The following is an 18,263-nucleotide window of genomic DNA, read 5'->3' on the forward strand; positions in this document are numbered from 1 at the left end:
TGGTGAGAATGGAAATGTATCAGAGGTGAAGAAGTGACCTTAGGAAAGGGGGATCCATGTCTCCGTAGAAGGAAGGACTGAGGAGTGGGGCATCCCCTTGATTGTATCGGTTGTGATGCCAATTACCCCCAGTCGAATTATAGATCAGTTAAAGGGGTGTCGCTCTGTTGCCAATAATTTGCCTAATGAGGTATAATCATTGCGGGGCAGACACTTCCTTCCTTTTTGAGATCACTTAAGAATGTATGGGTTTGACCATGACATGTTGAAGGAAGCTATGTTAGCTTCAAGAGAATAATGATAATTTTGCCATTCTCTGTGCAATCCGTCCAGAATGGCAGGTTGTTGTTTCTTAGGTCTGCACATTTGGCAATGGGAGAACAACTCCAAGGGGCGTACAAGAAATGTGTCATGACAGCTGGTCATAGGGGAGGGCTCATTGGAACCCAGATTTAGTAAAACATTCTATTTGTTGTACTGAAGTTGCTGCAGATATTAGACAGTATTTTACTGGCTGCTCTGTTTGTAAAGCATGTTGGTCATCTTCAATTGGGTTAGTGAGATCTTTGGAGTGTGCTTTGCAACATTCACACATGAATTCACCTGACCCATTGTAGAATTGCTTCTGTTTGAGGTATAGATGGTGCATTGGGCTTCACAGACATGGCCCTCTAATCTGCTTATAAACCTCAGTCCAATGGTCTGAGAGAGGTTAATTCAAACACTTACTCCGCATATCCCTTGTGTTGTGAAGGCCTTGAAGTCCAATAGGAAGGCTTTAAACCTTACATCGGAGTTTGCTTGCAATACTAATATGCATTCTGCTAATTAAGGAACACCTCTCCTTTGCTTGTAATGTTTCCATCCATGGATTTGTCCTTAGGTGATTCCCCAAGGCTTTGCTTAGATTGTTTGAGGTTCAAGACATGATCATTCTCAGCCTTCATGAGTTCAAGAAAACTTTGAAGGTGAATAGAGGGTCCCATCACCCTCTCCCCGGGCATTGGCACCTCTGGATCAGGAAGGCACCCTGGAGCATATCAGGACACTGAGACTGGACTTCAAAAGACATCAGGTTTATTCTTTTCAGAAAGGCAGGACAAAGCTTACAGCACACCAAAGACATCTCTGCAACTCCCAAAACCTATGGCTTCTCCCTCCCTTACATACAATCTAGAAAGGTGAGGTAATGGCATGATCAATGTACAACCCTTTTCCTGCCTGTGATTAGCTGGCCTATCTGCCACTCAGAACTAGTCTAAACAGGTTTTAAATAGCTCATTCTACATCAGTGGACTCTGTATGAACTTATATGAAAAAAGTTATCCATTGATGTCATCATGATTTAGCAAAGATCCACCATCTTAGAAATTGCCTGACCATGCCTGGCTCATCACAAAATGGTGGATCAACCTATTCCTGATCAACATTTGATACCTTTTCAGATTTGAATCTAGTTTTTCAGTAATTTATAATAAGCATATAATACTTAACAAACCTTCTAACACACAAGACATTCTGACCCCACACAATAGATTGCTGTTCTTAGCGCTTTTCTAAAAGGCACTACATTTCTGATTTTCACAACATTTAGAGTCATTGATCAACTAGATAAGTTATCTGCATTCGGTTTTAGGGGAAGGGGGTCTAACTCCTATACATTCAGTTTGAGGAGGAAGGGGAGAGACCTCCTGTACACTACCCCCTATGAATTGTATTTAGTCACTTACTCAATACATATCACTACACCCATGTCCACCCTCCTAAATTTTCAGTGCACCTACACATCACTTACCTAACCACCTTTCTTGTGCAACAATCTATTTAAATCTGAGAGACATCCTAAACATTTCTACAATGTCAATACTAAAACATTATACACTCCTAATCTAAACATGAATGCGTCCCTAAAGAATACCTTTAATTTACTCTGATCTGGGTCCCACCTCCATTACCCAATTTACCTTAAATTAACTATATGGCTCAGATAATTGTACAGCCACTATGAAAATTAAGAGATAGTCACACCTTGAGGTAACCCACCAGCCTGTTCATCATACAGTGTTCACATGTGTCTTGTACTCCACATTTTATCTGTCACTCCCACCCCATGGCATTTTTCCTTGCTCCCATGGTCTTCCCCATGCATATTTGTAATGCTCAAAGTTCATTTTCTTCTTTTCATTAGTACATCCTCCATCCGACTCGTCTCGGTTAGCATCCATGGACCGTCTTTGCCAGGTTAAATTTGTCAATTTCTGGGCTGCCTTGCAGCAAGCACTTGGGCCCTTTAATTCAAAGGCCAGTACTTTCGCATTTTAGTGTCTCTTTTTTCCACAGAGCACTCAGATTCTTAGTTCATTTTTCAGTTCGAACTTCAACACCATGGGCATTTAGCTAGGGAACACAAGGATGGGGTGTCTTTTGCAGAACAAGGGTAACTGGTCATTCGGTTGGGTTCCTCAGTGACTTCTCTCTGCTCATACGATCAGATGCTGTCAATCTCCAGATACATATAGTTCGCTCCTCTCCACCTGCAATATAAAACTGGATTAGTTTCCTTCAAAAAATAAGTATGTCTCTATAGTCAAAAACTTTTCACCCAACCCTTAAAAATCTACTCTCTGTGTCTGTCACACACTCCTGCCTCTTAAACAAACTTGATTGTCTTATTTTCTGAACAACCCTGCCTTCTAGAAAAAATGACAACTTTCATTTTCGTTCATTATATACCAAAGCTATTAATCCTCCCCCTTTTTTCATACATATTCACTTTTACTTTACTATATGCTGCCCACCTGCTGGGACCTGGTTTGTTTACAATAAACATATTCAGTTGTGTCTATTTTTTAGGCAATAAATACATCTGCTTGTCTCTTTTTCTGCCCTTATATTTTATGGGCTTGTTTTTATACTCATTATGTGTCCCTTCAGGGAACTTTTTCATTTTCCCTCTAAATTGACATTCTCAGATGTAGAGGTGCTCAACATATCACATGACAAACAACATTTTTTTAAAAACAACAATTAAAAAGGCATGTCGTCATCTTCTCCTAGGCGCATCCGTAGCAGAAGAGGACAGCACTGGCAGGGATCCCGGTTCTCTGTTGAAAATTGAAATAGAGACAAAAGTCATTTGCGTACCAGCAAGGGGGTCAAGTTTCTTCCTGACCTAAACTTTATTCTCCTTTCTACTAACAAAAAGTGTCTACTAGAACCATTTCTGGCTTTTTTCAGCCCATTTAACTTAAAGGTTTCCTTTGACTAGTGGGTGCACATATGAATTTCAATACTTTTCTTTAGGTCTGTACACTATTTGAACCTGTTCTTGGTTTTTTCTCAGCTCAGCTGAATGGTCTTCGTCTGCTCTGCTGTAAATACTTCATTCTGCTTTCCTGCATGTTCTTCATCAGTTTTGCTGTAAATGCTTCATCTGCTTTGCTGCATGTGCTTCACTTTTCCTTTGCCATCTTCCTTTCAATCGCGTTGGACCGTGGTCCTTTCTCTTCTGTGCTGTACTTTCATCCTGTTTGAGACACAATAGACATTTTGCCATACGTTATCTCCTCCTTATCCCACTTCACTAATATAGCCTACCCCTGTTTTCTAGACTATGGCACCAATTCTTAATGTGTGCCTTCTCATTTTATCATAAAACTACATTGTTTGCCTATTCTTCCTTTGTTGGCATTCTGCCAACTAATCAAAAATTAAAAAGGTTACTCACCTGTTATTTGACGTCTTCTAGGTCCTGCGTTGTCTGAGGTGGCCATGCTTGCATCTATATGCTACTCTATCCACACCTATTTGCACCCATCTTGGGTATAAATGGCTATGTAATTCAAGACACTGTGGGCCTCATTACACAGAAGGCGGTAACCATGGCGCTGTTAGTTTACCAATTGCGCGTTGGTGGATGGCGGAATTACCGCCCCATTCCAAGTTGGGCTGGGCGGTAATTCCCCATTCACCATTGGCCCTTCCCCATTCCCATTTGAGCCCCCATAGGGTTCAATGGGAATGGGGAAGGCGGTAATTACGGTACCGCAAATTGCCGTACCGTAATGACCTCCAAGGTCCTTTTGCGGGTCCCGTCCTTAACGGCTGGTAAAACCAGCTGTTAAGGTAGGGACCCGCGAAGGGACCTCGTAGTAAGGCGGTAAGGGATTACCAGTACCGGTACCCTTACCAGTAATCCCTTACCGCCATGTGTGTAATGAGGCCTTGTGTCTCTATCTGCCTCTTTTTCTTTTACTCACCTGGGTCCTCTTACTCCTAATAAGGATCATCAGTGTGTTCACACCCTGTGGAGTGAACAAGTACTTGCCTCTCTTTTTTCTTCTCTTTTCTCCCTATTCACTAACACTTACCTGTGTCATAATATACTGGGCCTCGTTACAAGTATGGCGGTAAGGCAGCAACGGTGCAGGTATCGCTACTGGCACTGTTGCTACCGTACCGCCATACTATGAGTTCTGCTCGTGGGTCCACTTGCAGGCACCAGATCTGACCTGGGGGCCATACCGGCACCCGCGAGCAGAACATGATGGTAGCACTGGTTCCGTTATTAACGGTACCGGTTCTATCACCCTCCCCACTCCCATTGAGCCCTATGGGGCTCAATTGGGAATGGGGATGTACCGGGCCCGGCTGGGCCGGAATAGCCCGGTAATTGCCCATTCGCGTGTGCCGGCTCCGGATGCGAGTTTCAAGGTAGCCTTGCCGGTTTTACCGGCAAGGCTACCTTCAACCTCGTAATGAGGCCCGCTGTCTCTTCCCCTATTTAAGGCCATGCAGACATTCCTTCAATGTTCACGGAAGGTCCATAGTTTTCATCTGTAACATACACTCAAAACATGATATTTTACTAACCATTTGTTTGTTCTCTTGAATTGGCTCTGTACAAAATTTTCCTTGTATGTTTAACCCAATTTTGGTCAACCATACGTCTTTCTGGTTCTGCATTAATCCCATAATTATTTTTATTGCAATGCAAAAAATATTTAAATTTTGCCCTTTAATCCTCATTGATGCTGTTTATTTTTTCAATTTTGAATGTTTGCTTCTTTTTATGCTCCCTTTTCATTTAATATCCATTCCTTCATTCATCCAGTCATTTCTTCATTCATTTTTCTCTTTCTTTCATTTAAAAAAAATCTATTTCTTTATTTCATCCAAATGACGTCAATTATTTAAACTGAGCTCTTTATTGCTATACTGTTTAAAGTAAATTATTTATTTTTATCTTCTCTTAATTCATTTTTCTGGAGCTGTGCCAAAAAGGCCTAAAGTCCACATGACATTTTTGACACCTTCTCCAAGTTTTCCTTAAATTATACTGAATGCTGCTTTGTTATTGCCATATATACTAAACTGTTTCCTTTTCTTTATTTTTTAGTGCGTGATGTTCCTAAAGAAAACACAACTTCACACTTCATTAAGCCCTATCTAGATATATCGCCATCCATGACGTTAATCAACCTAGATCCTTTTATGAGAACCATTACTGTCCACCATGATCCATTTTTATTATTCACTCCTTGATCATGTGCCATATTTCCTTACATTATGGCTTTCTAATTTTATGAGAGTCATCTGTCCCCCCCCCCCAGTCCCCTTTGATTTTAAATATCTGTGGTCTGAGACTAAATTCATCAAATACTCTGAGCACTTTTCCACTAGGTCACACAGCTATCTGCACTACTACGCTTTCATTGCAACAATAAAAACCTCTGGTTCTATCAGAAACATCTCATAGGATTTTTTTGCCCTCTACAAACCACTAAAAATTCCTCCATATTCAAATGGTGTACTTCAAAAGTGGAACACAATATCCTTAATCACCTAAAAAAATCATCATGTTTAGGCTTTTATGGTCCAATCCCCTTCTCAAAATATTTAACAGATGCCTGTTGCAAATATAACAAAAATTCACCATAACACACTCTCCTTCAAAGACTTTTAATTCATCACTAGGTGAAAAAACTCTATTTATAGTCTTCAACAGAACCCTCATTTTTTTAATAATCATTCAATACCTTTCTGTCTTATCTGAATGGACATACAGTCCAATGTCTATCATTAGAACACAAATTGTTCTCCCTTTGCCATATAAATTATCGGCACTCCTTGAGGCCTAGTGCCACTAACAATTCTGAACACATCAAGTCACCCTGTCAGGCCTTCCCACTGCGAGTGCACGCATTCCTTTGTCCTTGTGAAATCATTTATTCTTTTTATAATCGCACCTTTACTCCTGGGTGTCACTTATTTATTCCATGTTTTATATTAACGAATCTGCATGTGAGCTCACTGCACTTGCCTTCTGCAGTGAATCCGTTTTGCACCTTTCCTAAGCTGCGGTACCTACTGCACTCCAAGTGCTCATGTCTAATATAATGTCTGATCCTGGGCAAAACCCTTCCTTGACTTGTAAGCTATATACTAGGGGGTGTGCTGTGCCCCCTCTTGAGAATTGCCAATTTCTGCACAAATCTTTGGCTTCTACACATGCATGCATAGTGCCCTGACATACCAGATGTCCGACATACAGGAGGTCTCCTAATTTGCCCCTCTTGCATGTTTTAACCATTATTCTGTGTGCTTTGAAACCCACCTGGGTTACTCTGGAAATGTCCCTAATTACTCTGGAAACCTCTACCTTGGAAGCTTCCCCTACCTTGTGGTATGAATCTATTATTACCTTGATGAAACTGCCTTTGGTTATTCACCTGCAGCATGCTTGCTGTTTTCTGTAAATCCAATCCATCTCCACTAGTCAACATTGCCCCTTCCATGGCGTAGTATGATAATTTTTTCTGCTCTAACTTTGCCTCTTCACCTTTCCTAGCATCGTCTTTCTGACGATTCTTTTCTTGCAAAAGCCTGCAATAATTTGTGATGGTCAGCTATATCTCTGGTCATGGTTTGGCTCCCATACCCACTAGCTTCTTGAGCTGCTTCTACATGGGCTCTGGCAGCCCTTGACATCATTATAGCTCCCATATCTGACGTGTCTGGATACAGAAACAGCACTCCATCATGAGCGGTGCTCAACATGGTAATACTCAAATATCCAGCTCTTTACCCAAGAATAGCAGCTAGAAGACCTTTAATGTCTCCTGTAGCAAATGTGCCTCTTGCTGTCATTTTTACAAACTCATGTATCCATTTCCCAGCGTCACAAAATTGGACTCAGGATTTTACACCTTAAATTATTCTTACCCATCTGTGGTTAAGGTATATCCTGTGACCTCGCTCCTCCCTTCTCTAACAAAGGAAACTGTGAAATCCCAAACTCACATTCTCCTAATCTCCCATCGTCTGTCTGTTCATAGCAGGGACAATGGTTCCACACTGCCTTCTACCTGGCAGTGACCTTAGCCTGCTCACATGTGGTGGCAGGTCCCCCCTCTTGACCATGGGATCGCTCTTTAGGTGGATTTTAGCTGCATCTATGATTCTGACGGCCGAGATATAGGGAGGTCTAAATTTTCCTTATCCATTGAAAAACACCCTGCAGGGCCACATGTGTCAGCTTCCTCCTCTCCACGGAAGGTTGCTCTGTCCTGGTCTGACATATCCTGTCCCCAACTCATGTGACTCTCACAATTGTAATCTTTAATTTAAATCAACCTGTCCATAGAAAAGGCTCTATGCTTGAGGCAGAACAAGCCTCTCATATTTTAAAATTGTCCATCCTGGCGCTCTGTCATATCTGCATGGGTGCAAGCTGTTGATTACAAAGCCTGCTTAACGCTTAATTATTTCCCTGTGTTGCACTCACTTTTTTATGATTTGTGACTTTCCCCATTACTCCTGAATATTTTCTCTATTGAATCAGCTTTAACCTTCGCAAGCTTTTCATCGAGCCAGCACAGAATGTGCAATATCTGCCACATTCTTTTCTGGCGATCCCACTGCCACTCCCACGTGTTCCCAAACCGTTTTCCTATCTACTTCAAACAGTCTTTGCTTACGACCGCAGTAAAATATAGTTACTGTTCCTGTTCTCGTATTTCATTTTTGCCTCCTGTGGGTGCATGCGTGCATGTGTGTGTGTGTATGTGTGTGTGTGAGTGTGTGTGTATGCGTGCAAGGATGCATCTGTCTGTAATGTACCAATTGCCTATACTCCCATAAAATCACATGTACACATGTGCGTAATTCTGTGTGTGTGCTTGCATGTCTGCATGTGTGTGTGCATATGTGTTTACATTCTTTCCCATGTCAGTGAATCTATATGGGTGCCTGCCCATGTCGGTACAGCTTGCTAGTATTTTCTTCAAACAGTTTTCCCCTTTCTGTCATATATCTCAGAAATGTAGTCAGAACGATATATCTTTTTCATTTATTTCTGTCATTTACCATGACCATTTACTGTGCCTAGTTCAAATATCATCTACTTCTCACACATTGATCTGCTTTTTGCCGTTTTTTGCACACAAAAACACATTTTGAATCTCAGCTAGACTCCTCTCAACTTGTGTGATTCTAGACACATTTTTTCTGATTGTGTCTCCAAATGTCCTCAAAATTCTCAGACACAATATATTGCACTGGGAACATTGCTCCCTTGCTTGACACCTGTCTTCTGTATTACAAATATTTGCACTTCATGCTATCATTGCATGGCAATATTTCTCTATTCTCAACTCCCAGTCATGGCACAATAAATAACCCATTTTATTTAAAAGAAAAAATGCCTCATTCTCTTCTCATTTGCACAGCTATTTGCCACACATAAAACCAAATAACCTATGGCATTTCTCATAATGCACCGTATTCAAAAAGCATTCATTGCCAGCTAGCTTAACATGACCAAAGCACTGCCCTCCCAATGAGACACAGTTCATGCAAAAAGTGTTTCAATAAATACTTCCCTTTAACATGAGACTTCCATCATTATTTTACCACATAATCAGTCAACTTTTTACAATTAAAAACAGCTCCGGTATTCTTAAACAATGTGTCAGCATGACTTTTCCCAACCTACACATGGCTTTACTGCTGTACAAATAGCCCTAAATCATAAGGCAACACTTCAATTTATTCAATTCTCCTTAGTCTGGAAACATCAACTCTTTCAACATACTGATCACTAAAGAGTTAATTTGCTCTGTACACAGACAAGAGCTTCCCTCGCATCTGTTTCCTCATCATAATTTATTTGTCATGTTTTCCCTACACACATAGCCTTTAATTGCATTTTGCTCAGAAAAACGTTTTACTGTCAATATAAATTAACTCGTCTAACTGGGTCGGCTGTTATCTGTTTAAACAAACACTATCCTTTTAGCAGTGTGCATGATCTTATCTTGGCAATCTGCCAAGCTACACACTTCACTGTTCTTCCTTTTAAAAGAATATTTGTTTAGTCTTCAACATTCTCATGTGCTGCGGTTTTCTTATCTGTATCTGTTTAGCCTTCGTTTCTATCAAGACTAATGTGGTTTTTCGCTGTGTTAGGTTAATCAGATTGATTAACTTATCTAATTTTGTCAAATATAAGAATTAACCCCATATTTACTGTATTTTGGTTTTTACAAGGGTTCAAAGAATGACCACTTTTTCACTTTATTCTGCATTTAATCACCTACTATTATGTTTACCATAGTTTAAACAATGCCTATATGTGCATTTTTATCCATAGTTCATATGTTCATCCCCTTTTTTCCTATTATTGAACATTTAATTTCTGGCTTGATGCCAATTTTTCTCAATTTAATAATTCTCCAATTTAAACAAATGTACTGTACACAACATTTAACATAATTTTGACATACATAACAGATTAGAGGGCCACATAAATCTCTCACAGTCTTCTCATTAAGGCCTGTCTTACCCTCTAAAAATATACTCCGATCGGAGTGTGAACCAACCTCTTTGAATTTGTCTTTAAACAAGATTCGTCTCCTACGTCACCCTTAAAGGGCTCTAGGTACGATTCCTTCTGACCGTTCTTTAAAACCCAGGTATCCAGGGCGTACTCTTTTATCGTGGTCTCTCCTCACAATACCTCTTATTTGCTTGGCCTCTCCTCAAGTCAATCATTCAATAACTCAATTGCTTGGCCTCTTCTCAAGTCTATTTATTCAACACTCATTGTTCTGAAGTTACTTTTACCCCAATCCTGTTGCTCTGTCTAAACTACTTATATTACACTCTAAAATCCTTGATTCCCCCCCCCCCCACAAAATCTAAGAGGGGTCCCCCACAAGTGGTTAAAGTTGTTTCTGAAAGATGTTCAAGAAATAACTCAAAAATAATTGTTCTAAGAGGGGTCTCCCAAAAGTGGTTAAATAATTAATTAAATCATTTTCCAGGAGACCTCCCCCCAAAAATGTCCCAATTTACAGGGTAATTCATAGAATTTCGCAGAAAAGTGTCGCAAGCGGCTGGCGCAGAGTGTCCGCGTGCGATTGTCTGCGCCAGGCACGTGCGCAAAAACCGATTTCCGCGCACAGTGTATTCATGGATTTTAGGCTCCCAAACCAGCCGTGGCGCAGAGTATCGCAGCGACCCTGCAGCAGCGCCAGTAACGCCCCCAAGAACGCCCTCGCGCAAGGAAAAGCCATCAAAATCGCTAAATCATCGCAAAGGGCTGCGCTAACCCTGGACCAGTTTACAGGGCTGCCAAACAAGGAACGCAAAGCGGGTAACGTGCATATCAGGGGTACGTGTGAAGTTATACACGCGATTAGCCAGGGTGCCAGGGTACGTGTATTTCAGGTGTGCGCGGGAAGTTCAATACGCGATAGTACAGGGAACGTGTATTACAGGGGTACGCGGGAAGTTCAACACGCGATTGTCCAGGGAACGTGTATTACAGGGGTACGCGGGAAGTTCAACACGCGATTGTCCAGGGAACGTGTATTACAGGGGTACGCGGGAAGTCTTACATGCGATTAGCCAGGGCACGTGTAATACAGGGGTACGCGGGAATTATCACACGCGATTTGGCAGGGTACGTGAATTACAGGGTTGCGTGGGAATTATCACACGCCATTTTGCTGGGTACGTGTATTACAGGGGTGCGTGGTAATTATCACACGCGATTAGGCTGGGTGGGTCCTCACAGGTGTTCCCTGTACACCCTCCACGGCCCCTGCAGGCAGCCCACAAAACAGGGGACTACCCTGCACACCTGCTCATGTCCCCCTGCACCCCCACCCCCCAGCCACCAGGGGCACCCACCACCAGGCCCCCACCCATGTCTCCTACCACCCCCACCCCCAGCAGTGCAGGGGCAGCCTCCACCAGGCCCCCACTCATGTCTCCCACCACCCCCACCCCCCAGCCACCAGGGGCAGCCTCCACCAGGCCCCCACTCATGCCTGACTCATGTCTCCCACCACCCCCACCCCCCAGCACTGTGGGGCACCTGCCAGCAGGCCCCAACCCATGTCACCCACCACCCCCACCCCCCAGCAGTGCAGGGGCATCCTCCACCAGGCCCACACTCATGTCCCCTATCACCCCCACCCCCCAGCAGTGCAGGGGCAGCCTCCACCAGGCCCCCACTCATGTCTCCCAGCGTGCTACGTGTATTCCAGGGGTGCGCGGGAATTTCCACTCGCGAATAGCCTGGGCGCGTGTAATTCAGGGGTGCGCGGGAAGTTCCACACGCGAATAGCCTGGGCGCGTGTATTTCAGGAGTGCGCGGGAAGTTCCACACGCGAATAGCCTGGGCGCGTGTATTTCAGGGGTGCGCGGGAAGTTCCACACGCGAATAGCCTGGGCGCGTGTATTTCAGGGGTGCGCGGGAAGTTCCACACGCAAATAGCCTGGGCGCATGCATTTCAGGGGTGCGCGGGAAGTTTTACACGCGATTTCAGCAGGGTACGTGTATTTCAGGGGTGCGCGGGAATTCTCACACGCGATTTGGCTTGGTACGTGTATTACAGGGGTGCGTGGGAAGTTACACACGCGATTAGGATGGGTGGGTCCTCACAGGTGTTCCCTCTACACCCTCCACGGCCCCTGCAGGCAGCCCACAAAACAGGGGACTACCCTGCACACCTGCTCATGTCTCCCACCACCCCCACCCCCCAGCAGTGCAGGGGCAGCCCCCACCAGGCCCCCACTCATGTCCCCTATCACCCCCACCCCCCAGTCACCAGGGGCACCCTCCACCAGGCCCCCACTCATGTCTCCCACCACCCCCACCCCCCCAGTCACCAGGGGCACCCTCCACCAGGCCCACACCCATGTCTCCCACCACCCCCACCCCCCAGTCACCAGGGGCACCCTCCACCAGGCCCCCACTCATGTCTCCCAGCACCCCCACCCCCCAGCAGTGCAGGGGCACCCTCCACCAGGCACCCACTCATGTCCCCTATCACCCCCACCCCCCCAGTCACCAGGGGCACCCTCCACCAGGCCCCCACTCATGTCTCCCACCACCCCCACCCCCCAGCCACCAGGGGCAGCCTCCACCAGGCCCCCACTCATGCCTGACTCATGTCTCCCACCACCCCCACCCCCCAGCACTGTGGGGCACCTGCCAGCAGGCCCCAACCCATGTCACCCACCACCCCCACCCCCCAGCAGTGCAGGGGCATCCTCCACCAGGCCCACACTCATGTCCCCTATCACCCCCACCCCCCAGCAGTGCAGGGGCAGCCTCCACCAGGCCCCCACTCATGTCTCCCAGCGTGCTACGTGTATTCCAGGGGTGCGCGGGAATTTCCACTCGCGAATAGCCTGGGCGCGTGTAATTCAGGGGTGCGCGGGAAGTTCCACACGCGAATAGCCTGGGCGCGTGTATTTCAGGAGTGCGCGGGAAGTTCCACACGCGAATAGCCTGGGCGCGTGTATTTCAGGGGTGCGCGGGAAGTTCCACACGCGAATAGCCTGGGCGCGTGTATTTCAGGGGTGCGCGGGAAGTTCCACACGCAAATAGCCTGGGCGCATGCATTTCAGGGGTGCGCGGGAAGTTTTACACGCGATTTCAGCAGGGTACGTGTATTTCAGGGGTGCGCGGGAATTCTCACACGCGATTTGGCTTGGTACGTGTATTACAGGGGTGCGTGGGAAGTTACACACGCGATTAGGATGGGTGGGTCCTCACAGGTGTTCCCTCTACACCCTCCACGGCCCCTGCAGGCAGCCCACAAAACAGGGGACTACCCTGCACACCTGCTCATGTCTCCCACCACCCCCACCCCCCAGCAGTGCAGGGGCAGCCCCCACCAGGCCCCCACTCATGTCCCCTATCACCCCCACCCCCCAGTCACCAGGGGCACCCTCCACCAGGCCCCCACTCATGTCTCCCACCACCCCCACCCCCCCAGTCACCAGGGGCACCCTCCACCAGGCCCACACCCATGTCTCCCACCACCCCCACCCCCCAGTCACCAGGGGCACCCTCCACCAGGCCCCCACTCATGTCTCCCAGCACCCCCACCCCCCAGCAGTGCAGGGGCACCCTCCACCAGGCACCCACTCATGTCCCCTATCACCCCCACCCCCCCAGTCACCAGGGGCACCCTCCACCAGGCCCCACTCATGTCTCCCACCACCCCCACCCCCCCAGTCACCAGGGGCACCCTCCACCAGGCCCCCACTCATGTCTCCCACCACCCCCACCCCCCAGCAGTGCAGGGGCAGCCTCCACCAGGCACCAACTCATGTCCCCTATCACCCCCACCCCCAGTCACCAGGGGCACCCTCCATCAGGCCCCCACTCATGTCTCCCACCACCCCCACCCCCCCAGTCACCAGGGGCACCCTCCACCAGGCCCCCACTCATGTCTCCCAGCACCCCCACCCCCCAGCAGTGCAGGGGCAGCCTCCACCAGGCACCCACTCATGTCCCCTATCACCCCCACCCCCCCAGTCACCAGGGGCACCCTCCACCAGGCCCCCACTCATGTCTCCCACCACCCCCACCCCCCAGTCACCAGGGGCACCCTCCACCAGGCCCCCACTCATGTCTCCCACCACCCCCACCCCCCAGCAGTGCAGGGGCAGCCTCCACCAGGCACCCACTCATGTCCCCTATCACCCCCACCCCCCGCCACCAGGGGCACCCTCCACCAGGCCCCCACTCATGTCTCCCACCACCCCCACCCCCCCAGTCACCAGGGGCACCCTCCACCAGGCCCCCACCCATGTCTCCCATCACCCCCACCCCCCCAGTCACCAGGGGCACCCTCCACCAGGCCCCCACTCATGTCTCCCACCACCCCCACCCCCCAGCAGTGCAGGGGCAGCCTCCACCAGGCACCCACTCATGTCCCCTATCACCCCCCCGCCACCAGGGGCACCCTCCACCAGGCCCCCACTCATGTCTCCCACCACCCCCACCCCCCCAGTCACCAGGGGCACCCTCCACCAGGCCCCACCCATGTCTCCCACCACCCCCACCCCCCCAGTCACCAGGGGCACCCTCCACCAGGCCCCCACTCATGTCTCCCACCACCCCCACCCCCCAGTCACCAGGGGCACCCTCCACCAGGCCCCCACCCATGTCTCCCACCACCCCCAACCCCCCAGTCACCAGGGGCACCCTCCACCAGGCCCCCACTCATGTCTCCCACCACCCCCACCCCCCAGCAGTGCAGGGGCAGCCTCCACCAGGCACCCACTCATGTCCCCTATCACCCCCACCCCCCCGCCACCAGGGGCACCCTCCACCAGGCCCCCACTCATGTCTCCCACCACCCCCACCCCCCAGCAGTGCAGGGGCAGCCTCCACCAGGCACCCACTCATGTCCCCTATCACCGCCACCCCCCCAGTCACCAGGGGCACCCTCCACCAGGCCCCCACTCATGTCTAACCACCACCCCCACCCCCCCAGTCACCAGGGGCACCCTCCACCAGGCCCCCACTCATGTCTCCCACCACCCCCACCCCCCAGCAGTGCAGGGGCAGCCTCCACCAGGCACCCACTCATGTCCCCTATCACCCCCACCCCCCCGCCACCAGGGGACCCTCCACCAGGCCCCCACTCATGTCTCCCACCACCCCCACCCCCCCAGTCACCAGGGGCACCCTCCACCAGGCCCCCACCCATGTCTCCCACCACCCCCACCCCCCCAGTCACCAGGGGCACCCTCCACCAGGCCCCCACCCATGTCTCCCACAACCCCCACCCCCCCAGACACCAGGGGCACCCGCCACCAGGCCCCCACTCATGTCTCCCACCACCCCCACCCCCCAGTCACCAGGGGCACCCTCCACCAGGCCCCCACCCATGTCTCCCACCACCCCCACCCCCCCCAGTCACCAGGGGCACCCTCCACCAGGCCCCCACTCATGTCTCCCACCACCCCCACCCCCCAGCAGTGCAGGGGCAGCCTCCACCAGGCACCCACTCATGTCCCCTATCACCCCCACCCCCCCGCCACCAGGGGCACCCTCCACCAGGCCCCCACTCATGTCTCCCACCACCCCCACCCCCCAGCAGTGCAGGGGCACCCTCCACCAGGCCCCCACTCATGTCCCCTATCACCCCCACCCCCCCAGTCACCAGGGGCACCCTCCACCAGGCCCCCACCCATGTCTCCCACCACCCCCACCCCCCCAGTCACCAGGGGCACCCTCCACCAGGCCCCCACCCATGTCTCCCACCACCCCCACCCCCCCAGTCACCAGGGGCACCCTCCACCAGGCCCCCACTCATGTCTCCCACCACCCCCACCCCCCAGCAGTGCAGGGGCAGCCTCCACCAGGCACCCACTCTTGTCCCCTATCACCCCCCCGCCACCAGGGGCACCCTCCACCAGGCCCCCACACATGTCTCCCACCACCCCCACCCCCCCAGTCACCAGGGGCACCCTCCACCAGGCCCCCACTCATGTCTCCCACCACCCCCACCCCCCAGCAGTGCAGGGGCACCCTCCACCAGGCACCCACTCATGTCCCCTATCACCCCCACCCCCCCAGTCACCAGGGGCACCCTCCACCAGGCCCCCACTCATGTCTCCCACCACCCCCACCCCCCCAGTCACCAGGGGCACCCTCCACCAGGCCCCCACTCATGTCTCCCACCACCCCCACCCCCCAGCCGTGCAGGGGCAGCCTCCACCAGGCCCCCACTCATGTCTCCCACCACCCCCACCCCCCAGCAGTGCAGGGGCAGCCTCCACCAGGCACCCACCCATGTCACCCACCACCCCCACCCCCCAGCAGTGCAGGGGCAGCAGGCAGTCAGGCAGCAGCAGGTGGGAGCGTGCTCGGGCTCTGGGGGGCAGTAGTTCGGCCTTCCGTGCAGGAGCGTGGTATTCCGTGTGCGTACGCGTGGCCAGCTTGGTACGGAGTGATTTGGCACGTGAAAATCCTGCACGTCAGCGTGAAAACTGAGGAAAGGCCCTCAGCGCGTAAGCGCGTCTGTGACGTGACCCGCACAGGTGTTTCCCACACAGCACGTGATGACAGAGCACACGTGGAAAGACTGCACGTCAGAGTGTAATCGCGTGTGATTGGTGGAAATGGCCCTACACGCAGAAGTGACAAAGCATGTAATTGGTGGAAATGGCCCTAGCGCGTACACGCCGCGTAAGTGACGCTGGACGTGTGGGCCTGTATAAAAGGTACGTGTAGAACACGTTTTCCTTGTACGTGCTTTTCGTGGAGAGCGAGTGGGTGAATTCTGTACTTCTTGTCGTTTCACACGCGATTTACTTCACGGCGTTTCAAGTTCGTATTCCCTGTTACCTCTGACAGCTTTTTCTCTTTTTTCTCTTTTACTGGTTTACCTGGGCCTGTTCCCTCAAACAGTGTTCCCTTCTACTGTTGTCCTGTCTCCTCAGACAGCGTACAAATCTTCTTTTGGCGGGGGTGTTGCCAACCAAACGTGCTCCTTTTACACGCTCGTTTACCAGGCAGACGGTGAGTCACGCACGTATCTAACATCTGTGCTTGCCCCGTGTGTAGCCTACCCCTTCAGAGGTCATTCTAGGCTGCGTGTGACACGCATACGTTCATTCTTGTGTTACTGGGTGCCACAGCGTAGTGCAGGTTTTTCTTTCTGCACACGTGGTCTAGGAGGGGTTGCGTGCACGTCATCTCCCTTTTTTGGGCCTCCTGTGCGTTGCGTGACCCGTCATCTTTCCCCAGGGGTTACAATCAGCCTTGCTAGAGCACTAGGGTACAATTACCATCTGGTACCCAACCCCTTTGACCCCCAATTGCCCAGGACAATAGTCTACATCCACTCCCATACGCACATTAACATCAGTGCCATGGCTGGGAGGCGAGGATTCCGTAAGGGTGGCAAAGGTGGAAGAGCCACAAGTGGTGGCCGTGGTGGATCCGGTAGGGGACGTGGTCGTAACTTGCAGGGTGAGCCTGTCCCCCCATGTGTGGAGGACCAGTCACGGGCACCCATAATCCCCCCCCCCTCCCGTAGAGGCTGATGTGGCTGACACCATCCATGCTCAGCCCTTGTTGGACCAGCCCATTGTGGCACCAGACCTGGCTGACTCCATGGCTGACTTCCAGGTCAGCAGGGCTACGACACGTGCGCTGGTGCACGTTGATGCCATCATGCCACGTGGATCTGGGGCAGCAAGGTCATCTGCTGCACCAAGGAGGCAGGGCGGAGAGGCTGCAGGGGCAGCTGCGGCTCCATCCACCCCAGCCCTCACACACCCACCCAGGACAGTGTCGGTCCTAGTCCATGCTGCTGACATTCCCCCTGACACCATCACACTAGAGCCAATGCCTGCACCAACTCCCATGCTGAGTGTGCAATCCCACACTCCTGATACAGAGTCCACCAGGGCTCCTGCCCCTAGTGTCCAGAGCGGCGCAGGACACTCAGGATCACCACCACCTTCCAAGCGGAAGAGGAAGAGTGCTCGTCCGGCACAGGCTGATGCCCCAGACACGGCTACACAGTCCGGCCCGTCCAGGAAGCCCAGCTTCACGGATGACGAACTGAATGCACTTGTCGAGTATGTGTCCGGACATGACAACGAGATGGTCATTGTTGCAGGACCCAAGACCACACCTGCACAACGCCAGGCACACTGGCAGACCGTTGCGGACATCGTAAGTGCCCTTGGAATCGTGAGGCGCACAGCCAATGATTTCTATAAGCGCTGGAATGACCTAAAGCGCAGGGCAAAGAGTAAGCTGGCCTCAAGTCATGCCGCAACTCTAGTGACTGGAGGTGGGTCTCCAGTAGTAGACATGGAACTCACTCCACATGCGTCAGTCGCTGGGACCTACGTCACGGAGGAACAGATCCAAGGCGTGGGAGATCTGGCTGATTACGAGGCATTGTCCGGTGAGTGCACATGCATGTGTGTGT

The 18,263-nt window shown here is 50.7% G+C and overlaps 1 long non-coding RNA gene across 2 annotated transcripts in view; it reads right to left on the bottom strand.

The window, feature by feature from the left end:
- Positions 1–1,060: 1,060 nt before the first annotated feature.
- The window catches only part of LOC138566924 (uncharacterized), a 522,453-nt gene continuing 505,250 nt past the window's right edge, over positions 1,061–18,263 (bottom strand). Inside the window, exons 3-4 of one of the 2 annotated variants that reach the window (XR_011302065.1) lie at positions 3,323–3,526; positions 1,061–3,104 (exon numbers count right to left, since the gene is read on the bottom strand). This is a non-coding gene — a long non-coding RNA (uncharacterized lncRNA). Of the gene's footprint in view, positions 3,527–18,263 lie in introns of both variants that reach the window. The other variant, XR_011302063.1, reaches the window with a different exon arrangement.

This window comes from Ambystoma mexicanum, chromosome 2p (assembly GCF_040938575.1).
Source record: "Ambystoma mexicanum isolate Mex_15411 chromosome 2p, UKY_AmexF1_1, whole genome shotgun sequence".
Classification (NCBI taxonomy): domain Eukaryota; kingdom Metazoa; phylum Chordata; class Amphibia; order Caudata; family Ambystomatidae; genus Ambystoma; species Ambystoma mexicanum.